Source organism: Myotis yumanensis, unplaced genomic scaffold (assembly GCF_028538775.1).
Source record: "Myotis yumanensis isolate MYYU_CA2020_CCGP unplaced genomic scaffold, mMyoYum1.0.hap1 SCAF_1, whole genome shotgun sequence".
Taxonomy (NCBI): Eukaryota; Metazoa; Chordata; class Mammalia; order Chiroptera; family Vespertilionidae; genus Myotis; species Myotis yumanensis.
The window spans coordinates 133,522,764-133,532,724 of NW_027223752.1; the positions used below are offsets into that span (position 1 = coordinate 133,522,764).

Consider the following 9,961-nt stretch of genomic DNA (forward strand, 5'->3'; position numbering starts at 1 on the left):
CTAACTTACACCAGACACAATAATAAACTCAATATAGATAAAAGACTCAAATGTAAGTTGTAAAACCATAAAATCTTATAAGAAACCATAGGCAGCAAAATCTCAGATATCTCTTGTAGCCATATATTTGCAAATACATCTCCTAGGGCAAAGGAAACTAAGGAGAAAATAAATAAAAATGGGACTACATCAAAAGAAAAATCTCTGTCTAGCAAAAGAAACCATCAACAAAATGAAAAGAGAGCCCACTGCATGGGAGAACATATTTACTAATGATACATCTGATAGAGGGTTAATTTCCAAAATATATAAGGAACTCATACAACTTAAAAAAAGGAAGACAAACAATCCTATTAAAAATTGGACAAAGAGCCTAAATAAACACTTCTCCAATGGACAGAAGACCAAAAGACATATGAAAAAATGCTTAAAGTCACTAAAAATCAAGAGATGCAAATTCAAACGACAATGAGGTATCATCTCACACCTATCAGAATGGCCATCGTCAGCAAATCAACAAATGACAGGTGTGGCAAGGAGGTAGAGAAAAGGGAATCTTAGTACACTGCTAGAGGGAATGCAGACTCGTGCAGCCATTACGGAGAACAGTATGGAGTTTCCTAAAAAATTAAAAATGGAACTCCCATTTGACCAGTGATCCCATTTCTATGAATATATCCTAAGAAATCAGAAACACCAATCAGAAAGAATGTATGCACCCTATGTAATAGCAGCACAATTTACAATAGCTAAGATCTGGAAACAGCCTAAGTGTCCATTAGCAGATGAGTGGATAACAAAGCTGTAGTACATCTACACGATGGAATACTACACAGCTGTAAGAAGAAAGAACTCCTACAATCTGTCCATGGAGTGGGATGCCCCCAAATCTCAGGACCTCAGCAAGATCCTGGTGGATATCCAGGCCCAGTGTAAGGAACTGGCTCTGAAGAACTAGGAGGATCTAGACAAGTACTGGTCCCAGTAGATCAAGGAGAGCACCTCAGGGGTCACCACGCAGACTGCTAAAATAGAAGCTGCTGAGATGATACTCACAGAGCTGAGACATAGTGTCCAGTCCTTGGAGATTGACCTGGACTCGATGAGAAATCTGAAGGCCAATTTGTAGAACAGCCTGAAGGAGGTAGAGACGTGCTATGTGATGAGCAGATGGAACAGCTCAATGAGAGCCTGCTACAGCTGGAGCCAGAGCTGGCCCAGACCCGGGCAGAGGGGCAGCTCCAGGCCCAGGAGTAGGAGGCCCTGCTGAACATCAAGGTCAAGCTGGAGGCTGAGATCGCCTCCTACCTCCACCTGTTAGAAGAAGGGGAGGATTTCAATCTTGGTGTCGCCCTGGACAAGAACCACACCATACAATCCATCCAAAGACCACCACCCGCAGGATGGTGACAGCAAAATGGTGTCTGAGGTCAATGACATCAAAGTTCTGAGGCGTTAAAGGCAGCAGATGTGGGGCACCCCGCGGCGGGGCAGGAGGCCAATAAAATTGTCAGAGGTTACTGAACATCAAAAAATATTTATCTGAGAGCCTCTGCAGCTGGAAAGCAACATGGCGGCGTCCTCCTTGGGCAAAAAGGAGAAGGAGCGGCAGGGAGGTGGGTCAGGAGCAGCCTGCGGCAACAGCACACGAAGCGGCTGCTGTCTGCGCAGGAAGATCTGGAGGTCTTGTCCAGGGAGCTCATAGAAATGCTGGCAATTTCAAGAAACCAAAAGTTGTTACAGGCTGGAGAAGAAAACCAGGTGCTGGAGTTATTAATTCACAGAGATGGGGGATTTCAGGAACTAATGAAATTGGCACTTACTCGGGGAAAAATCCACCATGAAATGCAAATTTTACAAAAAGAAGTTGAGAAGAGAGACAGTGATATTCAGCAATTACAAAAACAGCTACAGGAAGCCGAACAAATACTGGCAACAGCGGTTTACCAAGCAAAAGAAAAACTGAAATCAATAGATAAGGCAAGAAAAGGTGCTATCTCCTCTGAAGAAATAATTAAGTATGCACATGGGATTAGTGCAAGCAAGGCTGTGTGTGCCCCACTGACCTGGGTTCCAGGGGACCCACGGAGACCATACCCAACGATTTAGAGATGAGAAGTGGATTATTGGGTCAAATGAACAATCCTTCCACTAATGGTGTGAATGGTCATTTACCTGGAGATGCACTTGCAGCAGGCAGATTGCCAGATGTCCTTGCTGTAAGGTTCGCGGGGCAGGAGACAAGGTCAGAGAGCCAGGCAAGTCAGAAAGGAGGAACTTTAATCTGAACTCCAGGGCGAGGATCACGGGTCCAAGGGCGGGGCCAGTGAAGTCTCGCCAAAAGGGAGTGGAGGCATTTTTTTTATACAGCTATTCAGTGAGGCTGGGGGAGCATGAGCTGTGGGAGTTTCCGCCGTGGGCAGGCTGTTCCAGGAGGGAACCGTATCTGTGTCGCCATCTGCCTTGTGGTTGCATGCATCTGCTCCTGGGCTTCCCTTCGACCTAACACTTGCTCCACAGTATCCCTGGCAATCAAATGCTATGGCAATGAGTATGTTACCACCAAATCACAGTAACGACTTTTTGTTGGAACTTCCAGGGCATAATGAAGAAAATGAAGATGATGTAGAGTTTATGTCAACAAACTACTCAAGCAGTAGTAGTGACTATGATTTAAAAAGCATACAGAATTGAATACTGTAGAATTCTGTTTCTTAAACAATAGCAAACCTGTAAAAATATGTAATATTGACCATAGTGGAATTGTACAGCCCATTAAAAATCACAGCAGATTTACTTTGTAAAGCCAAAAATCATGATTTTAGTTCTAAACCATTTGTTGAATATTTAGAGAATAATCAAAATTTACTGTTGGGCCCTAGCTGGTTGCTCAATGATTAGAGCATTGGACCATGGACTGAAGGGTCCCAGGCTTGATTCTGGTCAAGGGCATGTACTTTGGTTGCAGGCTCAATCCCCAGCCCCAGTCAGGGTGTGTGAGGGAGGCAATCAATAATGTGTCTCTCTCACATAGATGTCTCTCTGCCTCTTCCCTTTCCTTCCACTCTCTCTAAAAATCAATGGAAAAATATCCTTGAGTGAGGATTTTAAAAAGAAAAATTACTGTTGGGAAAATATATTATTCGATTCAGTGCCTTCTTACCCTGTTCTAGTCCAGTTGTGTTGGACTTGTACATAGTAGTTCCGGAAATAAGATTTGAGGTAAATGACCCATGTATATATCGCTAATAGGCCTCCTGGAATTATTTAGAAAATGTTTTTTTTTAAAGGCAACATATCACTGAATGTGCATCATATCAAAATATCAAAAACCCTCCTGAAAGTGAAGGTTGTCAGCTTCTGTCACAGGAACAGGAAAAACAAAATCTGGGATCTGATATGATTGGCAAAGCCAAATTTTTACTTCAGATCAGCAGAGGAAAATCTTGTGGGAGAGATAGGCAGGGCTTGAGGGAGGCATGATTCTCCTGCTAAATGCAGAGATAGTGGGTCTGGTTGCATGAATGGTGGGAGTAATGAATGGAGCACCTAGCCTTCCCATCCCAAGTCATATTTTGAATTCCCCTGTGGCAGAAGCCGAGATTGAAGCATGACCATTAACTTAGATCTAGGAATAGATAAAGTAAACTAGCTGAAAGAAAGTTCCAGATTGAAAGACTGTGCTAGACATTCTCTCTGGCTTTGATTATGAGCCCATGACATTGACTCTATTCTTGTTACGCTCCAGTAGAGTTTGTTTCTTTAACTTCAACTTCATGCTGTGATGTTGGACATTTCCTGTTCATTCTTTTAAATTGGATCTAGTTCTACCTGACTCACAGTTTTTGGCTTCTACTCCTTTTTTTTTTTTTTCTTTATTTGGTTGACCCAGGTCATGATGCTTCCATAAATATAAATGGGTAAATGAAAGAACTCAAAGAAAACTCTCTTAAAAGTAGGCCTAAATTAGTCTTATTTCCTTTGCCATACATTTGTAAGAGCTACAGGAGCAAGAAGAGCTTCTTCCTGATGCTTAATTTTTCCATCATTTCCATTTCTTCAGTATCCTAAGCAATTGGTGTTAAAATTATTCCGAAGTGTTCTGGGGTTCTGTGAGATAGGAAGCCAGGACAGGATCTTACAGTCCTTACTGACTTATATAGGGGCCTGGGTGTGATGGCTTTTTCTAAAATGACTTCATTTTTAAAAAAATGTTTGAAGACTATTGTCCTAGGCAGCAGCAACAGGTTTTGTTCTTAGCTAGCGGTTGTACTGTTATGCTTTTTTAAAAAGTATCAGAAGGAGAGAACTGGGACCCTGGCTGGTGTAGCTCACTCGGTTGGGTGTCATCCCGTGCACCGAGAGGTTGCCTGTTCAATTCTGGTCAGGGCACGTGCTGAGGTTGTGGGCTAGATCCCCATGAGGGAGCATGCAGGAGGCAGCGATCTATGTTTCACTCTCACATTGATGTTTCTCTTTCCCTCTCCCTCTCCCCTCCTCTATCTCTAAAAATCAATTTAAAAATTTTTTTAAAAAGGAGAGAACTGGGTAGAAAGGGGAGAACTGGGTAGAAAGGGGAAGTGGAGGGTGCCTGTAGAGGAGAGTATTTTGCTGCATGTAGAATGGAGCTCACATCCAGAAGGAGGAAAGATGTGGGGGGCCTGCATCTACTCTCTGCCTTCTGGAGTAGCAGCAAGATCTGCACATTGGCTCCCAGGTAAGGATTAGGGAGAGCAGGAGTTACTAAAATTGAGCCACTTAAGGGATTTTAAAAATTTACCTCAGCAACTGCCCTCAAAGCTGTGACTGAGAAATGGGGGGAAAAACATGCAAAGAAAGACACACACAAGCGCACACACACGCACACATGCACGCTGCTGTCATATCTAGTCTGATGGTTTCATGTCATCATGGAACGATGACATCACCTGGTCCAACTTCCTTAGTTGCCGATTTAATGAAAGGTTAGACAGAGTCTGGTTTCACTCTCCATATATACAGCTGTGAACAACAGTAGTGGGCAACCAGCCCAAGTTTGAGCCCTTTAAAAACAGATATTCTACTCTAAAGATAGAATTATTTGAAGACCTTGAAAAACAATACATCAGGAACTGGAGATAGCTGACGAAATCTTTCCCATGCTATTTGCCCCATGTATGGATTCCCTGGCATAATCTTTCCAAAGCATTCAATACCCAAAATATTTGGGGAGCTGTGAGCACTGAAAAAATATGTATATCTATGTTTCTATTTTTAATTTGAATTTGCATTAACTAGTCCCTATTCTCTTCTTCATTGGAGAAGGTGGATGAATTCTGCTAAGCAATGATTTTCTGTTGGTTAAGGGTTAGATTTGATCCATCTTTATCTTGACAGTTTTTTAAATATTTTTTTATTGATTTTTAGAGAGAGAGGAAGGGAAAAGGGGAGAGAAAGAGAAACATCAATGCAAGAGCAGAACATGGATTGGTTGCCTCCTGCATGCCTCCCACTGGGGATTGAGCCTGAAACCCAGGCATATGCCCCAACTGGGGAATCAAACCAGCAATCTTTTGGTCCAACCAACTGAGCCACACCGGCCTGGGCTCTTTCCAGTTTCTCTAATGATTCCTCTTGCACATATCTATATCCTTAAAGGTTGAAGTACTAGAGAATTAATTCTTCATAACAGTGTGTGTTGTTTTAGTTCATGCAGTGTCATTCAATATTTAGAAGTTATTTCTCAAGTTCCAATTATGTGATAAGTACTAAACAAAGTCCTGGGAATCAGAGACAAATGTGACAAGTTTCTGTTTGCAAAGCTCACACATGCAAGCAGTCACAATATCAAGTGTAAGGGATCCTTCTCAAGTTCTGTTTGTGATTCTCTCACCGTATTAGAACCATGAAAGGTAAAGCAGTGTTCCTGTGTGTGGGCTGCTCATGTTGTAAGTTGGTGTGGCCACACTGATGTTCATGGTTCATCTAGAAAGGTTGCAAGACACTCCATGGAACACAGTGGTTAGCACAAGATGTACAGAGATGAATTGAGGTCTGGTATTAGTAGATATTGTACCTCTATGTAAAAATAAATTGGATGGTAAAGGACAAGCTATTCCCATGCGCTGTAATTGCCTTAGGGAAGAAGGACCAGTAGGATGCTCTGAAGATCCCAGGCTGGGAGAAGAGATGTATGAGAGGGCTGAGCCCATGTAGGGGTTGCTGCAGCGACATATGGCTTATTCAGATGATATCTTGAGAGTGAACTTGGCCCTTCCCAACCTTTCATAAGAACAGAATAAGTATCAGGGAGTGGAAGCCAAGGGCAGCCAACTCTGGCATAAGAAATTCATTGCCATTATTGCATTCTTCTCCCACCAAGTCTTGCCTGAGGAGAAATGTCCAGCCTCTGCAAACCTTCACCTGTGGGGCCAGGGTTATGAAATTAGAGTTGGGACAATGCTTTTCATTTGCAATACTTTTCTTTTCCTTTTGTTCACATCCTCATAATAGGCTTTTTATTTTCCTAGAGCTTGGCGTTAAAGAACACTGCATTTGAGTCAGCCACTTGGTGTACGAGAGAGAATTGAAGTGGAATGTCTGCGGACTGTTCACACAAGTCCCCAGAAGTCACCTCTAATGCATTACAACTCTGCGAAGCGCCACAATAGAGGGGTGCAGAATGTGCTATGTGATAGCGCGTGCTGTCACAGTTATTTAAAAAGAAGCAAAGTGTGATTGGAGCTATCAGTACAACAGGTAATTTAGAATATTTGATGAAAGTAAAACTTCTTTCCTCATCTCTAATTACCCACCACACAAAGGATTTACTCTACTCACAGGCAGACATAGAGAACCCTCTCTACCTTGTAAAAGAGAAAGGAATCGAAAGTAAGACAGGCATATATGGCTCGTGGATGCTGGAGGTAAGACTCTGATATCCTTTCCTTTCAGCAGAAAGAAAGGTATTATACCCACATTTTTATACAGGCAGAAGCTGCTATTTAAATTTCCTACTTCCTCACAATGACTAGAGGTAGAGCTGGTTAGACCTTTTTAATTCTTGGAAGAATCATTCAAGTTGTATAAATGTAAGGCAAGTAGCAGCCACTGGCCTGGGAGGAAGGTCTAGTAAGACCTTTTGTCTTTGTCTTGGCAAAATTGTCTTCCTGGGGAGTGGCCCTACCTGCTTAAGGTGCTTAGCGACATTTGGCTGACTCATAACTTCCCTTTTCTGCAGAAGTTAAAGTTAGGGAGACCTGTGGAGGAGCCTGGTGCTTATGGGAGGAAAGACCCCACAAAGCAATAAAGATCTGAAAGATCTCTGAATAAAATGACCATGAGAATTGAAAGAAATGAGACCAGTGAGTAGGCTCTGCTCTGGGTCAGAAGGGGAAATCCAGGCAGAAGTGGTTCTGTCCAGGAAGTGGCAGAACCTTTCCTGGGGGCAGGCTGACACCCCAGGGAATGGGGTTGTCTAAGAGAACACCAAATGTAGACCATTCCTGTCAACACCAGGGTGGAGAACAGAATTCCCTCAATGCAGCTGTGGGAGCAGAGAGGCCTGTTCTGAAGTAACCACCTTCTAGGTGATGTTGAAACCTTCTCCAGCTCCATGTCTGAACACCCTTTCAGCAAGATGGGGTGGGGCTGGCGAGTCCGGGGCCTGAGATTCTTAGCCATAATGGGGAACAGAAGGGCTTAGAGAGAGGGACAGGTTAGACCTTTTCCTGCTTATCATGTCCTGTGGGGTGGACATGGAGCATGGGGACACTCTGGGGCTCTGGCATTATTTTGTAAAGCTGAGTTGAAATAAAAATCTTACAGGACTCTAGAAACGTAGTGGGTGGGATGGCATGCTGTCTTGATGGAATTCAAAGATAAAAATTCAAATGCCAAGAGTAGGAAGGGGCCAATGCAGGCTCAAGCCCTCCCTTCTTTGTTTGCACAGGCCTAAGGCCAGGGGGCGCCCCAAGCAGGGGGAGCCATTGTTTACAGCTCCTGACCACAATCTGGAAGCAGAAAGGTGGCCTTCACAGCTGATGCCACCAGGTTCATGGCAAGCATTCTCATGCCTCCATGACACTGTCTGTCTGACCAGGCTTTTGCCAATAATGTTGGCCCTTCAAATCCCCACCAGGGGCTCATTTGAGACCTTGTACAGCTGGGACCAACTGCAGCCACTTGTGGGGTGACTGGACTAAAGGATCTGAGGAGACTGGAGCCGAAGAGCCAAAATGCATCTGCATGGTGTGTCCAATGGCCGACTGCACAGTGAGCCAAGGACCCACACACTCACCAAGGACCTGGTTATGATTCCTAGCCCCATCCTGTCAGAATCTAGAACAGCAGGAAAATAAATCTAGGCTGGTAGATCAGCAGGAAGGAAGCTGTATCAGGTTCTGAAATCCAGGATCAAAGCCAGCAGTAAGACGCCAGACAAGGGTAAGCTAAGAAGCAGGCAGTTCAGAGCCAGGATTAAATGACCCTGACTGAACAATCCAGATTCAAGGTGTCGAGTCAGAGCCAGGGCCTGGTTAGGAACTGTGAATGCTCAGGCGGGAGACAGGTGGTAAGTGGAGCCAGCATTTTAAACAAATATAACTTTATTGATTTCAGAGAGGAAAGGAGACGGAGAGAGACAGAAACATCAATGATAAAAGAGAATCATCGATTGGCTATCTCCTACTGCAAGCCCCCCACTGGGGAACAAGCCCACAACTCAGGCATGTGCCTCTGACCAGAACAGAACCTAGGACCCTTTAGTCCACTGGCCGACACTCTATCCCCTGAGCCAAACCAGCTAGGGTGGGAACCAGCATTTTTGTCTACCCCAAGCTGCTCAGTGTCCTTACTTAAACTTACCCAAGAATGAGGATGGCTCACCAGAAGTTTGAAAGAGAACTGGAAATTCAGCTTCTTCGAAACCCACACACGCTCTCTTTGTCGCTTCCTTCAGGCTGATCTGTGTTGAAAGCACCAGAAGGACTTGTCAATGCCAGGCTGTTCTTTCTCTGTTAAAGCTACCGCAAACAAAGGCTCTGGGCTACAGTAGAAGGACCATAGGATAGCCAAACAAAAGCCCGAGCTTCACATAGTCAACGTGACCTTCACTATCTAATCTAGTATACTGTATGATGGGTAGGTCTGGTTCCTGAAGAATTCCAAAAAGTAGAATGACACCTGTCATCATTTCTTTTTACATTACCCAAAGGGGAGAGAAAGAAGGGAGAAGGCTATGAGCAGAAACTGGCAATGCAACTGCATGCTGATTCAAATGAGGAAAAAGTGAAAGTAAGAAAGGGCTTTATGTGAAATAATGGAGTGTAGACCATTTGATCCAAAATTGACTGTTAAGCTTAACACTGAGGGGGTATTTAGCTTGATACTTATAGCCCCAACAGCTATTCTCCTAAGCCCTAAATATGCACAAGGGTGGGGTAATGGTATGCATTCAGATGTTGAAAGAATAAATAGAACCAATGTACCAACTAAATATAGAAGGTTGTGTGACATCAAAAAAGATCCTCTCTTAAAGCAATGTAAGAATTAAAAAGCTAACTTCTTTTAATTCTATGCCATTAAGAGTCACAGACATACACATACCTACACAGGAAGGAGCTCTGTTAAATACCGGCACTTCCTAAAAGCTTCTAACTTACTTAAATTTGTATTAAAAACTCAAAATATCTCACAATAATTTTCAAACATCATTGGCTCTATGGACAGAGATCCTTGGTGGGTGTTGGGGGACGATATGATGACACACTGTAGACCAGCGGTTCTCAACCTGTGGGTCACGACCCCTTTGGGGGTGGAACGACCCTTTCACAGGGTCGCCTAAGACCATCGGAAAACACATATATAATTACATATTGTTTTTGTGATTAATCACTATGCTTTAATTATGTTCAATTTGTAACAATGAAAATACATCCTGCATATCAGATATTTACATTACGATTCATAACAGTAGCAAAAT

At 43.4% G+C, this 9,961-nt stretch overlaps 1 pseudogene; it reads left to right on the forward strand.

Moving 5' to 3' along the window:
- The first annotated feature begins 1,570 nt into the window (after positions 1 to 1,570).
- On the forward strand, positions 1,571 to 2,694 carry LOC139015300 (mediator of RNA polymerase II transcription subunit 4-like; annotated as a pseudogene).
- The last annotated feature ends 7,267 nt before the right edge of the window (positions 2,695 to 9,961 follow it).